The sequence below is a fragment of the Haemaphysalis longicornis genome, unplaced genomic scaffold (genome assembly GCF_048455015.1).
Source record: "Haemaphysalis longicornis isolate Haplotype H1 unplaced genomic scaffold, Haemaphysalis longicornis Haplotype H1 scaffold_1, whole genome shotgun sequence".
In the NCBI taxonomy this organism is placed as follows: Eukaryota; Metazoa; Arthropoda; class Arachnida; order Ixodida; family Ixodidae; genus Haemaphysalis; species Haemaphysalis longicornis.
The window spans coordinates 127,432,838-127,445,659 of record NW_027526203.1 but is presented as its reverse complement, the minus strand read 5'-3'; the positions used below and the strand labels follow the sequence as shown (position 1 = coordinate 127,445,659).

At 46.4% G+C, this 12,822-nt stretch overlaps 1 protein-coding gene across 1 annotated transcript in view; it reads left to right on the top strand.

Moving 5' to 3' along the window:
• Positions 1-12,822, top strand: part of LOC144179699 (nuclear factor NF-kappa-B p105 subunit-like) — a 120,460-nt gene that overhangs the window by 9,491 nt on the left and 98,147 nt on the right. The gene's annotated exons all lie outside the window — the stretch shown is intronic.

Below are 12,822 nucleotides of genomic sequence, written 5' to 3'. Positions count from 1 at the left end.
ACACTAGATTTCGGGCTCACGACACTAAAAGCCGCAATAACAAGCTTCCCCTAACCGTGGCACTATACAATCTAGCTGAGCAGTTTCTGGTGTGTACGCGCAAACTCGGCGGCTCAGAATGCCTCCCTCCCCCCCTTCCTCTCCCTCATTCACGTCTCTTGTAAAATGGGCAATCTTGTAACATTGTTTTGTTTGTTTTTGAGCACCCGTGTCCGAACAAAAAATACCTTTTAAACACGTGCACTCCTCTTTATACGTTGCAGCAAGCTGCAAGATTGTAGTTTGTGCAGTTTCCATGCTGTATTTTGCGTGTTTGCATGCTTCGGAGGAACGCCTTCTCGGCAAGAGCGGCTTTCCGACTTGGCTTTTCCGCACAACAACGACGCTTTGCGGCGGAGAGGCCTCGAGCCAGATGGCGCACCTCAAACGCCATTTTTCTGCGCAAACTGCAGCTCGGGGTTTGGTACTGCCAACAAGCGACTATGGTCGAAGACCAGAATATTTTGTCGCGCTTCTGCGCCTGTTTATCACGATCTATTCTATTCGCGAATTTAGTACATTTTGCCTTTATTTCAAGGCCTCATTAGCCTTTTCGTCTTTCTCAACACTTGTTATTTTGATACCAACAACAATTAGCTGGAGTTAATTACCCATCAAACGCTAGAATCAACTAAGAATGTTTATAACTCTGTTGAAATAAAAATTCGGCCACTGGGATTTATCTCGCAACAGTTCCATGCGAACGTAAAAGCTCTTTTAATTAACGAAACGGGGGCCTGGATATAAGAAGCCTCTGACACCCCTGATAATTTGCGACACATTTAGCCTATGTGAAGGAGATGTCATATAGGAAAACTCAAGCTTCCTTATCTTTTCTCGGAACAACGGTCTTTTTGTTTCTGTACAAACTTTAAGACAATCATAGCATGCCCAATCTTCGGTATAAAACCAAAACCTAATTTGCTTTAGCGCCCCTTCAGTAGTGTAGGCGTCAAGCATACTAACGTTCTCGTCAGTCAAAAGAAGCCATTTTTTCCATTCGCTTGTACTTTTTTCATTTCCGCTAACTATAGAAAATTCCAGCAGATTTATAGTGCTGCATCAATAACAGGTAGGCCCTCAACGCAATCTCTTTACACTCACGGCAGTAAAGTTTTGTCACATCTACAGTATTCAGCTCTGAGCATCAATTTGAGTTAAGTGCACACACTAATTTTGCAAGTAGCTTCTAGTCATTCCATTCGGTTTACGTTGGTTATTTATGAATACTGCATGCCCCCCCCCCTCCCCCCATGCAGTTTTGACAAATTACCTATTTCCGGTAGATAGAAGGAGACAATGTGGGGTCTGTTTAAGTGTACTCATGAGTAATCACGGGAAACAAATGTTCAAACCGGCCCAAAAAGCATCAAGCCTTTTTTTTCAGTCCTTCGCGCCTGGAAACAGAAGCGAACCCCCCTCCCCTTCACTTCAAGGCAAAGTGGTCGGTACTCTGCGAGAGGCTCGCGTCGCGGATACGTTCTGCAGTTCTGCGTTACCCCTTTTCTACGAAAGTTAGCAATATATTCACGGCCCTAGAAGCAATTTTTAATGGAACAAGCAACTCAGCGAAAAAGATTACTTAATGGAACAAGCAACTCAGCGAAAAAGATTACGCTTGTGATGACGCGAAAAACGGCGAGGATTCAATGTACAGGCACGTTAAGAGGTCCAACCTTTCGAGTGTATGCTTCAGAAATCTTTTACCTTTCTAACCAAACATGAACATTCATACTGTCCTTACGCTGCGCTGCGCATGTTATCCTGCAGTCTTCTGCCGCCGTACTGTAGTCTTCTGCGCTACCTTATGATCATTCCGATTCATGACGATACCGCTAACACATTACTGCTTAAATCGTTCGTAAGTAATGTCTCTCAGCACCGCAAGAAGTATCGCACGTCCCCACCTCCTATCGCAGATACGGCTTTGTCCCACCTGTTGTCGGCTACGGGGTGGCGGAACGTCATATATAGGACACTTTTTGCAAGCACACTTAGCTTTTGCTTCCTTTGAATGTTAACCTCATGTTTTTAGAAGATTCGTTTTATAACGAAGATGCCTTACGCACAGTAAGCTCTTATCTTCAACACCGACGTTTCAAGAGAGCTTTGTAGACCTTTTCAATGATCTTGTTGCTGCTCCTAGAGTCAACTTTTCCAATTGCTGAATATTGTTGCCCATACCATACCCGAGTATATTTGAAATTCTTCGCTATGCCTACTTTTGAACCCCTGGTGGATGGTATTCAACGGCTTCCCAGTTACCAGAACAAAACGTATTTTCATGCGTTGTGTACAACTTGCAAGACTTTTTCTTTCTTACTTTTTTTCTTCACTTAATTCCTTTCCTTCTATCCTCATTGAGGAGATTAACTCACTTCCGCATCACTATGCATCCCTAAACGCAACCAGCGGGGTCGCCTGTGGTCCTAAAGTTTGCTTTTGCAGCGTCAGAACTTGTAACACTTTCTTGAATGTGGTTTGCGTTTCGCATTGTTCTTTTGGCAATACTCCCTGATTCTCGTGCCAACCTCTCGCTGCAAACTTGTACCTTGCATTGACCTACTGACCGTCATTGCTGAGCGCGTGCGTTTGTAACAAATGAGACACGGACGCTTTCGGCAGTCTTTTCTAATAGAACCCTTGGCCTTTTAACCAATGCAACACGCTTTTTTGACTTGCGTGCAGTTGGTGTTTACAGCTTCCTTTCCTACATTTTTCGTCGATAAAAATGCGCTTAAAATTTTTGAAAACTTCGGGATGTTTCAAAAATACACGCAGCGTATAAATGATTCTAATCTATATTGAAGACCTGAAGAAAAAAATGGTGCTGTAATTGGCTTCAGTATCCATGCCGCGACTGGAGGCTTAGCGTAATGTTTTCTAGTAACTCTAGTTGTTTCGGAGTAAGCCCCAAGAACGAGATTGCAACAACAAAAAAGGTCAATGATTTTTAATTACAACACGCTGCAGATAAGTCAAATTAGGCTGTACGACTTTTTATACTCCCCAATGCTTTTGCTTTTCTCACAAAGATTATTCTGTCTCTGCGAGAATGCAGTCATATAAGCAGATATGGTGAAACCAGCTAGCCGTTCTATAATTTATTATTGATTACCTATCTTGAATTTGTTTTAAAAATTAAAACAAAAACCTTCTTTCGTAAGTGTCAAGATTTTTTTTTCTCCGTCGCTTGTTCACTATTCTAATCCTTCGCGTACCCCACTCTGTAATGTTATCCCGTTTTGAGAATATAGGGGAGCCGACCGTCGACAGCAGGCTCTTTCTCTTTCTCCCTCTCTTTCTCTCTCTGTTTTTGCAGTCGTAAAAGGTCTCCTTCGAAATCTCTAGCGGGCTGAGGAAGAGAAGTAGCGTGCATACAACAGCACAAGGCCCGAAGGGCTGCCACGAGTCCACGAAATGTTGCGCCAGACCTCAAGAAGGTTTCGATGAGACAGGTCACCACTCATGTTTTCTGTCCCACTCGGTCAGCTCTTCCCCGCATCGCCAGCTACAGCCAACCGCGAAACTGGGAAGAAAGATATGCAAACCGTGCCATTAACTGCTCAAGGAGGGTCCTACTAAATCCCCTTAGCGTGTGAAAAGCCCTGTACATACGGGATCGGGGTGCATGAGGGACCCTCTCGGGCGGGCGTAGCACAACATCGGTTGGATTGTATAGTACGACGCCGAGGTGCGTTTTTTTTATATATTGTTTTTGTATGGTGACAGCTTGTTAGCGCGTGGCTGGACATTCATTGATTGGCAAGATCAGGAATGCCCATATTCCTACAAGACGCTTCCGCATCACTTGTCCTTGCCACCTTTGCTGTGACACATTTTTGACTCAGATCAACTATAGTCGAACCACAAGTCAATTTGGCGCCAACTAATGCCCGCTAGTTGGGATCACAACTAATCGCGAGGAAAAAAATTCCCGGTTACTAATAGCTCGCGTGTAATTTAAGAACATCCACCACGGTGCAGCGCTCGATGCCTAGCGTCCCTCGAGACGTGGGCGCAGGATTCAACGGCGCGTGGAACGGCCAACAACAAGGCTGACGTCGGCGCGGGCCATGCAACACGTTCTGGTACTGCTCCCGTAGGTCTCAATGCGGATGTTTTCCAATGGCAGCAAAGTCAAGGCGAGGTCAAAAGACCCGCTGCCAGTGATTGGGTGGACTATATATAGCTCTGCCTCCCGACTGATGTTTGAGTGTGCACGTTCCACAGCGTGAAAACCCACATTAAAGCGAAATTAATTAAATGACCGAATAGGTTGTTTGGGGTGTCGCTACTTGTTTTGTTTTTGTTTTCTCGTCCAATATAAAGGAAATCGAGCAAACAAGCCGAATTTTCCCCCTAGCGCGGAGGCAGGCAGGCACGCCTGAATGGTGCCGCCGCTCTGTCGCGCGCCTTCTGAGTCAGCAGCAGCCTCTGGCAGGATTTCCAGGCTTCCGCTGCGGACTTTCCAGCAGGACACGACCACACACACACTCGAGAGTGCTCTCGCAGACGTCACTCATGTGTTTCGTGCGTGCTGGTTGGGCGCGCGCAAGAGCGTCTCTCTCTCTCTCTCTCTCACTCTTTCTCTAATCTCTCTCTCTCTCTCTCTCTCTATATATATATATATATATATATATATATATATATATATATATATATATATATATCCCCAACCCCTTCAACTTATGTTCTTAACAAGGGTGCACTGTGGCACACCTGCACCTATATAAGCGTGTGTGCTTCTAGGTTGTATGTTACTCAGATGAAGACTGATCCTCCAGTCGAAATGTCAGTAAACCACTGTTTGTGTTTTTAATCGTGAGTCAACCATTTTCCCAAATATATATCTATATATATTGGGAGCAATAAAACTTGGAAAATGGTAGAGAACACAACAAAAGAAAACTTCGAACAAGGTAGCGATTGTTGCCAACGTTTCAGCAGAGACTTGCGTTCGTCAGGGCGAAGGCAAGTCTCTCTGCTGAAACGTTAGCAACAATAACTACTTTGTTCGAAGTTTATATATATATATATATATATATATATATATATATATATATATATATATATATATATATATATATATATATATATATATATATCAAGGTTGCAGTCGTCATTGCCAGTGCTATTCGGCTGTTTCCGAGGTATTTAATAGTGCCGAATGACGTGTGTTTCTCATGTTTTTTTAATACAGTGCTAAATAGGCGAAAATATAAGTCGAGAAAAAATCCGCCGTTTTTCCGGGAGCGGGAGTCGAACCCACATCTCCGCATAACGCATGCGGTGCGTTAACCAATATATATATATATATATATATATATATATATATATATATATATATATATATATATATATATATATATATATATATATATATATATATATATATATATATATATATATAGGGGGTTGGCAGTATATGCGCGCGCGTGCGTGTATGTGTGTGTTTGTGTTAATGTAACTGCTTCCTACGTCAGGGAGTGGTAGCCAGCGGTTACATAAACAGTGTAACATAAGCTGCTTACACCCCACGTTTTCAGGCGAGCTCTTGTCGACCGATTCCAATCCCTGCGCTAATCCTAAGTATGCATTCCAGCAGTTCCTGCGTTAAAGCTGTAAAATACTCATTTTTTAAATTTTGATTCTACACATGGCTAAGTGATGTAAGGGCTCAATCAAGAAGGACTGTTTTTTTTTCTTAAAATAAAAAAAGATATGCGTGACAGGCAGTCCAGTACCCGTGAGCTTATAATCTCGCCCAACCCACCCAGCCTTCACAATTTTAATTTTCAAATACTTCATTTCACACATTTATATAGAGAAAACATTACTTTCAAAAGATCTGGGCCCTTAGCAAAGCTACAGTGAGTTAATGCAATTCGTATATACACAAAAACCGACTCAGGTTATGGGACATGAAACCCTACGAATCTCGTCTTAACCTCCACATAAAGTAAGATATTTGGCGTAAGATCGATTCGCAGTCACATCTCCCTCAGATATATTCGTCGGCTTGCCCGGGGTCACCACGCCAAAGTCACAGCTAAAATATGATACGGAACACATCGAGCGCGAATAGTCGAGCCTCTGCTTCTAGCGACCTCTGTACTTCTCAAACGAGCCCAATTTTCTGACCTTAGAGGGGGCCGGATTACAGCGGTCGTTAAGAGCAAGCGGAAGCTACCACTCGGCGTTACGAATCGAACTCATCTAGCTAAACTGACAGTGTTCGGAAGGTATGAGTGTTGCATTCGAGACGCGGCCCGTGCAAATTAGTCGGGTCGAAGAGCAGATCAACAACTCTACGAGGAGCCAGAAAGCCTGGCAATGATGCGACGACTTGCCTTTGATTTTAATGGGATTCCAGATGTGTAGTTGTAAAAAGCGAATGGGTGCACATGGCGGGAGAGTTCATGTATACTTCAATGGGTATCCTGCTCAAGTATATTCACTAGAAAAATATATGCCGTGCCGCGTATACATGAAATCCCCCCTTAATATCAATTGACCAAACTAAAAAACACAGAATTTCCTGTACTACCTAGAATCTCAGTTTTATTTGAAACGAATTCGAGCATACTGACCGTTTGAACTCTTCCAACGAGTCAATTAACTTTGGTATTTATAGGCGCCTAGTCAATACGTAGGCTATTTAGAGCGCCTTAAGGACGATGCTATATAAATTTATTCACACAGGTATTTTTAAAAAGCCATTGCAACACTTCCTTTAATTTGTCTTTCACATCTGAAGCGCTTTTAAAACATGGAAACCTTTTGCACATCTGAAACTCTTTATAGTGCAGAAAGGTGAAAGCGTTTATCGGCAGCGCTGGAGGCGCACTGCAACGGGGCGGATTAACGCTGTCGCTCTTTTCTTCACGCCTGAAAGGACTGCGAAAGCTATATAAAACACAACTCCGTGAGGTTCTTCAAAGCAGCTATCCGGAGTTATTTTTTTAATGCTTCAACTTAAAGGAAGCGGGCCGGTAGCGGTGATATTGCTTGTGTGACGCCACATAAACTCACAAGGAACGGGGGCCCCTACTTTGGAGAACGTGGACAAAATAAAAACACTTTTGATTTCGAAGTTATCTGTTGTACAAAGTGCCGTAATATTTGGTTCGTACATCCCGCGTCCATATAATCTAACAACTCTACTCACTTACTCGCCATTCCTTAAAAGCGACTGATAGGCTGATAAAGGTATTATGTGTTGCGGGGGCCCTTTAACGTGCGCCGTGCTCGCAGGTAAAGACTTCGGGTTGCTAAACATGAAGTAGGTCTTCGCGCTGTTCGCGCTGTACGTCAGTTTGGGAACAGCCAGTTTGCCTACAGTTTGGGAACTGGCGGCATTTTAGGTGTTGCCTACGAGCTCAATGCACGGAGAATCGTTTTTTCGTTGCTGATTTCGTATCGTTATGTTTTGTTTTTGTTACGACACACGTGTTTGTTTTTTGTGCTCCAGTTTTTGTTGTTATTGCAGTCGCTACAAATGCATGCGCCACCGCATCTTCGCGACGTCTTGTTGTGCAGTTTATCTGTAGGCAACATTCCCTGAAAAAGAACAAAAAAAAAGGGGGGGGGGGGGGGCTTCTGGCTTCTCTTCAGGTGACGAACGTCCCGCTGTAAACGAAGTTTCCGCGTTTCCATCGTGTGTCTCTGGTTGCTACTGTTAGCACACACGGCCAGCAACGGAAGTGCGCAGTGTGATTACTAGCAGGACGTTTATATCAACCTGTTAGGTGTTGGCACAGGTCACTGCAGCAATACTAGTAGGAACTCCTTCGAACGTGGTATCCGCGGGTACGCCGTGGCGTTCCGTCTCCACAATAATCACATCAGACGCAGACGAGAGTGAGACCGTCGTTATCGTGTGCCGAGCGGTCACTCAGTAATCACAGCCGGTTTCGGAAGCAATCTCTGCACGCTGAGAGACACCCGTCGGTCTCCTTCACCACAACACATCACAGCGAAGGCATTTCGATCAGAGCGCAAATTTGTTGAGCCCGTGGCGGGGCCCAGCAGACGATGACGCCCAAGAAACGGTTGTGGGCTCCGTGGTGACGCAAGTCTGGAAGAACTCTTCAGGAAGCTTGAACGGAGACTTCAGGAATGTACGAGCAAATGGAGAATATCTGAGCTCCTTTGGCGGACGACATTATCTTGTTGGGCTGGTATGGAAAACATGCGCAAAAAAAGGCTCCAGGACGTGCACCCTGGAAACTTCTTGAGTCTAGGCAATGAAAGACTTGAAGAAGTGCATGAATCTAACCACCTTGGACAGGTTGTCAGGGAGTACGTATGTGCTGGGGTGCATTCGGCAAGCACTCTCAAATGATGAACATTGGGTTGCCCCTACCCCTGAAGGAATTGTATAGGGTGTATTCAGAGGGCTTTGGCGCGGCGGCGCGACCTGCGCGGCGGCGCAACCTGCGCGGCGGCGACGACGCCATATTTGAGTTTGCACTATATAGCGCCTAGAAGTATATTCTAGGCACTATAATTGCACTCTACCGCGCGGGTAGCGCGTTTCCCGACGGGAAACGTGGTTTGCGGCGTGGTGCTGGCAAGAGCGTTCGTGTGGACGGTGTTTTTTTCTGCGTGCGTGATTCATGGGTTTGCGAATGTCTTGTCGTTACGGGCAGCTAGCATTGTTTTCGCTTCGAAATTCCGGTCTGCGCTTGTCTCCTACACCGCAGGACCCGAAGGAGGCCGCACGACCAAAATCAAGCGCCCGTTTTTTCTTTCTTTCTTTCTTTTGCTGTTTCGAAGCGAAGGCCAGGACAGTGTTTGAAGACGTTATGACTTCGCGCGACGAATGCAACTATACAACGGTTTGACAGGCCCGGCCAGCGGCGTGCATAAGCCGGTCCGTTTCGGCGATTTCCCAGCTATCTCGGTGTCATCCCCATGCCCCGATTTTCTTATTTCCTGCGTTGCTTGAAACTACCGTGGCTCGAGTTGAGAAAATTTCTTCACCTAAGGCTGCGAGGATATTTGATGTCGTAGCGGCGTGTGAGATGAGGAGCTGGTTTTAGCGTGCCACCCAGGCATGTTGCGCGCTTCTTGAGGAGTATGAGAGACGGTGAGGTGCTCTGGTGACAGTGTTCTGTGCGTTGAACGCACGAAGGTCGTCCATTTGAGCTCCTAAGGAAGCGGAACAATTACGCACAGGGTCTGGGTAAAAACCATCGCGAGGTAAGTACGTGATAAAATTAGGTATGGTGGCGACGACAAAGATCCCACCGATGATTTTCAAGTGTTTTCTTTTCGGTAAAGACGAAGCGGTAATTATAAGCAGAACAAGATTATGGAGCACGCTTTGGCTACTTCGAAAGCAGCGCAGAGACAAGTGACAAAGAGTGCTCGATCTAGTTTGTCCCTGCATACGTTTTTGTCTCCGCGCTTTTTTTGAAGTAGTCAAACTGTGTACCCAGCGTCAAGCTTTGGTGTCTGGTCACGTAACACGCTTGGTAATTAGAGAACAGTCGAAGGCGACGAAGAAGAATTGGATGCCCGCAATTACCTTGGGAGCGACATTGCATGTACGCGTGCGTTCACCTCAACACTCGAACGAGCCCATGTTGAGGCTGGGCGCCCAGCATGGTTCGTCTCATCCATAAAGTAGGCCGGCTAACTTCATTTGTGAACATTTTAAGCACTGCTAATGTTTCAAACATGTGACGAGGTGCGAGGTGAAAGAGCTCCGACGCCCATCATCCCGGGGCCCACCTGAATGAAACGGGCTCCAACAGATTCGGTACTGATTCGCCATATAATCGATAACTTATTTGGAAGTTCGTCGAATGAAAGACAGACCGTCTTCAAGCACTGCCCTAGCCGTCGCTTCGAAACAGCGAAAGGAAAGAAGAAAAAAATACGCGGCGCGCTCGATTTTGTCCTGCGGCGTGCTTCGGGTCTGCGGTTGTAGAAGACAAGCGCAGTCCGGAATTTCGAAGCGAAAATAATGCTAGCTGCCCGTAACGACAAGGCATTCTCAAACCCACGAATCACGCAGAAAAAACACCCTCTACGTGCGCGAACGTTATTGCCAGCACCACGCCGCAAACCACGTTTCGCGTCGGGAAACGCGCTGCTCGCGTGCAGAGTGCAACTATAGTGCCTAGAATATACTTCTAGGCGCTATAGTGCAACCTCAATATGGCGTCGTCGCCGCCGCGCAGGTAGCGCCTCCGCGCGGTCCAAAGCCTTGTGAATACACCCTATAGCGTACTTCCGGATATGACTTCCGGAGATGGAGCCTTAATTGCCAAAAACCTAGAAAGAAACTCTGGCCTGCCCGGCAAGCCACATGGAACGAAGGCATGGCCGGAGTAACGCTTGGGTGCAGGAAACGAGTGCCTTGGATTCAAGAAGGAACTTTCTCCGTTATTACTTTCTCTGCACGTTTCAGTACACGCACGCGCTCCGCCCGAACAGCGGGTCCCAAGTTCGGGATTGTTGCTTCGATTACCGGCCCTATAAGTTTTATCGAGGCATAATACAAATGCCGCTGTAACCCTCCAGTAGGAGGATCCCTCTCACCCCCACCATGTCTTGATCCCGATTCAAGTTTTCCGAAGTCACAACCAATAGCGGTGGATATAAGGGAGGGGGGAATCAATCCTTCTTGTGAACAGTAATACAGTGGAACCCCGATAATACGACTTTGAAGGGACCACGAGAAAGCGTCATATGACCGGGGTGTCGTGCAACCGGAGGGCGGGTAAACGCCGGCCTTGTAGACGGTCTCACGCGACAAGTGGGCTAAGAACTTGTTTAAACTATTGCTTAGGGCCTTCTCGCGTTATTTGTGAACATTCAGCTGAAATATCGCGTTTTAAAAAAGAAACGCCTATTTTGTGCCCCCTCCCCTCCTCGGCATTCGAGCTAACCCTCGAGCCAAGCGCCGCGCGTTACGCGACACCCGTGTCGTTCGGCGCTGTTTATAGCCCGCCAGCCCCGTGCCTTGCGCGAGCGAGATAAGGCCGACGTGTTCCCTAGCAAAGAAATGAGCGGGGTGACAACGCGGCTTTGCAAGACACTGATAAAGCAAGCGTCGTGAAAGGAAGAAACTTGTATCGAGCGGGCGGGGAAAGTGGGTGTTTGGTCATAGCCGTGGGGTTGCGTCGTATGCGTTTGCGCATTCGTCGGCGGCTCGACGGGAGCTTCAAATTCGCGGTCCGTCTGCCACCTGAACTTCGACTTCTCGCGGTTGGCGCTTTGGCGTGCTGCAGCAGCGTGAGGCCGTCGAAGGTTAACTCCCGCTTACGAGTACCCGTATGCTTGCTTGCGTCCCTTCAGCAAGTGGTCTGGCTTCCATGCGGACCTTTGCACATCAGGCACCGCCAAATGGAGGTTCAGAATAAAGAAAGTTCGGGACGAGGCGGCGAAGCGTGTAAAATATGGGGAAAATGCCGGTTTATCTGCGCCAGGATCCATCGTGGGAAGCGGACCGCATGCACCCGAGCATCGTATCATCGGGGTTTTTAATGCATTGTTTTCATAGGGAGTTTGCCGGGACCGTGGTGATCCGTCGTAAGAAGCGGGACGTCGTAAGTCCGGGGGGCGTATCAGCGGGGTTCCACTGCAGTTGTAAAGGGTTTCTGTAAGTTAAAAAAAGAGGGGGGGGGGCTTAATTACGGCAAACGCGAAGGGACACGATGTTCACAATGAAGCTTTATACATTTTGTAACTAAAGAAAACCTGCGAGGTGTGCGTAATTGGTTTCCCCACCTGCGCCACAGTGAACACACCGTGCAAGCGTTATCATAGTTTTGAATGTATACAAATTAACTATAGTGGCGGATTCAACCGCGTGGTCGAGCCAAGCAAAACAAAAATCCGACGAGGAGTTAGCGAATCCGAATATTCCGGTGAAACGTCCGCCACCGGTACTGGTTGCAGCAAAAGTTTATCACTGGAGCCTTACAGTTTCTTGCACACCCCGGAGTGGAGATCTCGCGCTAGCACCAACGCTCGGTATGGAAAGAGTACAGATTTGAATTAGCTAAATTCGTAATTGCCTCGGCTTATAACGTTTTAGTGAGTGTGAAAATGCCTAAAGTGCTACGCAAACGCTGAGAAAAGGGTTTACATACGTAGGATACAAACAGGCGCTATGGAAACATCAGCAGCAGCAACAACAACAACAAACAAATAATGCGCGTTTTCTTTAATTCCTTCATTTTTCTTTCTATCAGGAGAACCACGTGCACATTTGATGCCTGCTATCCTGCCGAACGAAGGCGGTCTTACAACTTACGTAATACCCCTCGAAAACACTATTCATCGCCTCGCGGTTATTTTAAAAGAACATATTTATTAGGAAGCTTTGAGCATCGGACTTCACAGATAATTGCTAGCAAAGATTAGTTACCCTGATCTGTTGATGATACATTTGTTGCCGGGACACAGATTGATTCTATGTAGTGGCTTCAGAAGCTCATAATATAATTAAACTAAAGAAAAATTGCTCTTCGCTGCACTCGTGCATGAAAACGCGTGAATTTGAGCGCAGAAACTGCAGCCCCACTCACTTGTAGCGTGGTAGATGGCAACGGCGTGAGTCGCGCAGCTGACATCAGGAGCCAGTTGGCGCCACTGAAACATCTCACCGCCACCTCTTCGTTCCTCTCAGTCGAAACACCTAAATACACGAGTGGAGTACTACTGCCATTGACATTTTATGTTATAGAATGTATCAGCTAAATTGAGCATGCGTGCTTGGTCATACGTATGGCACGGTGCGCGTACCTAAACAACCCCATTTTA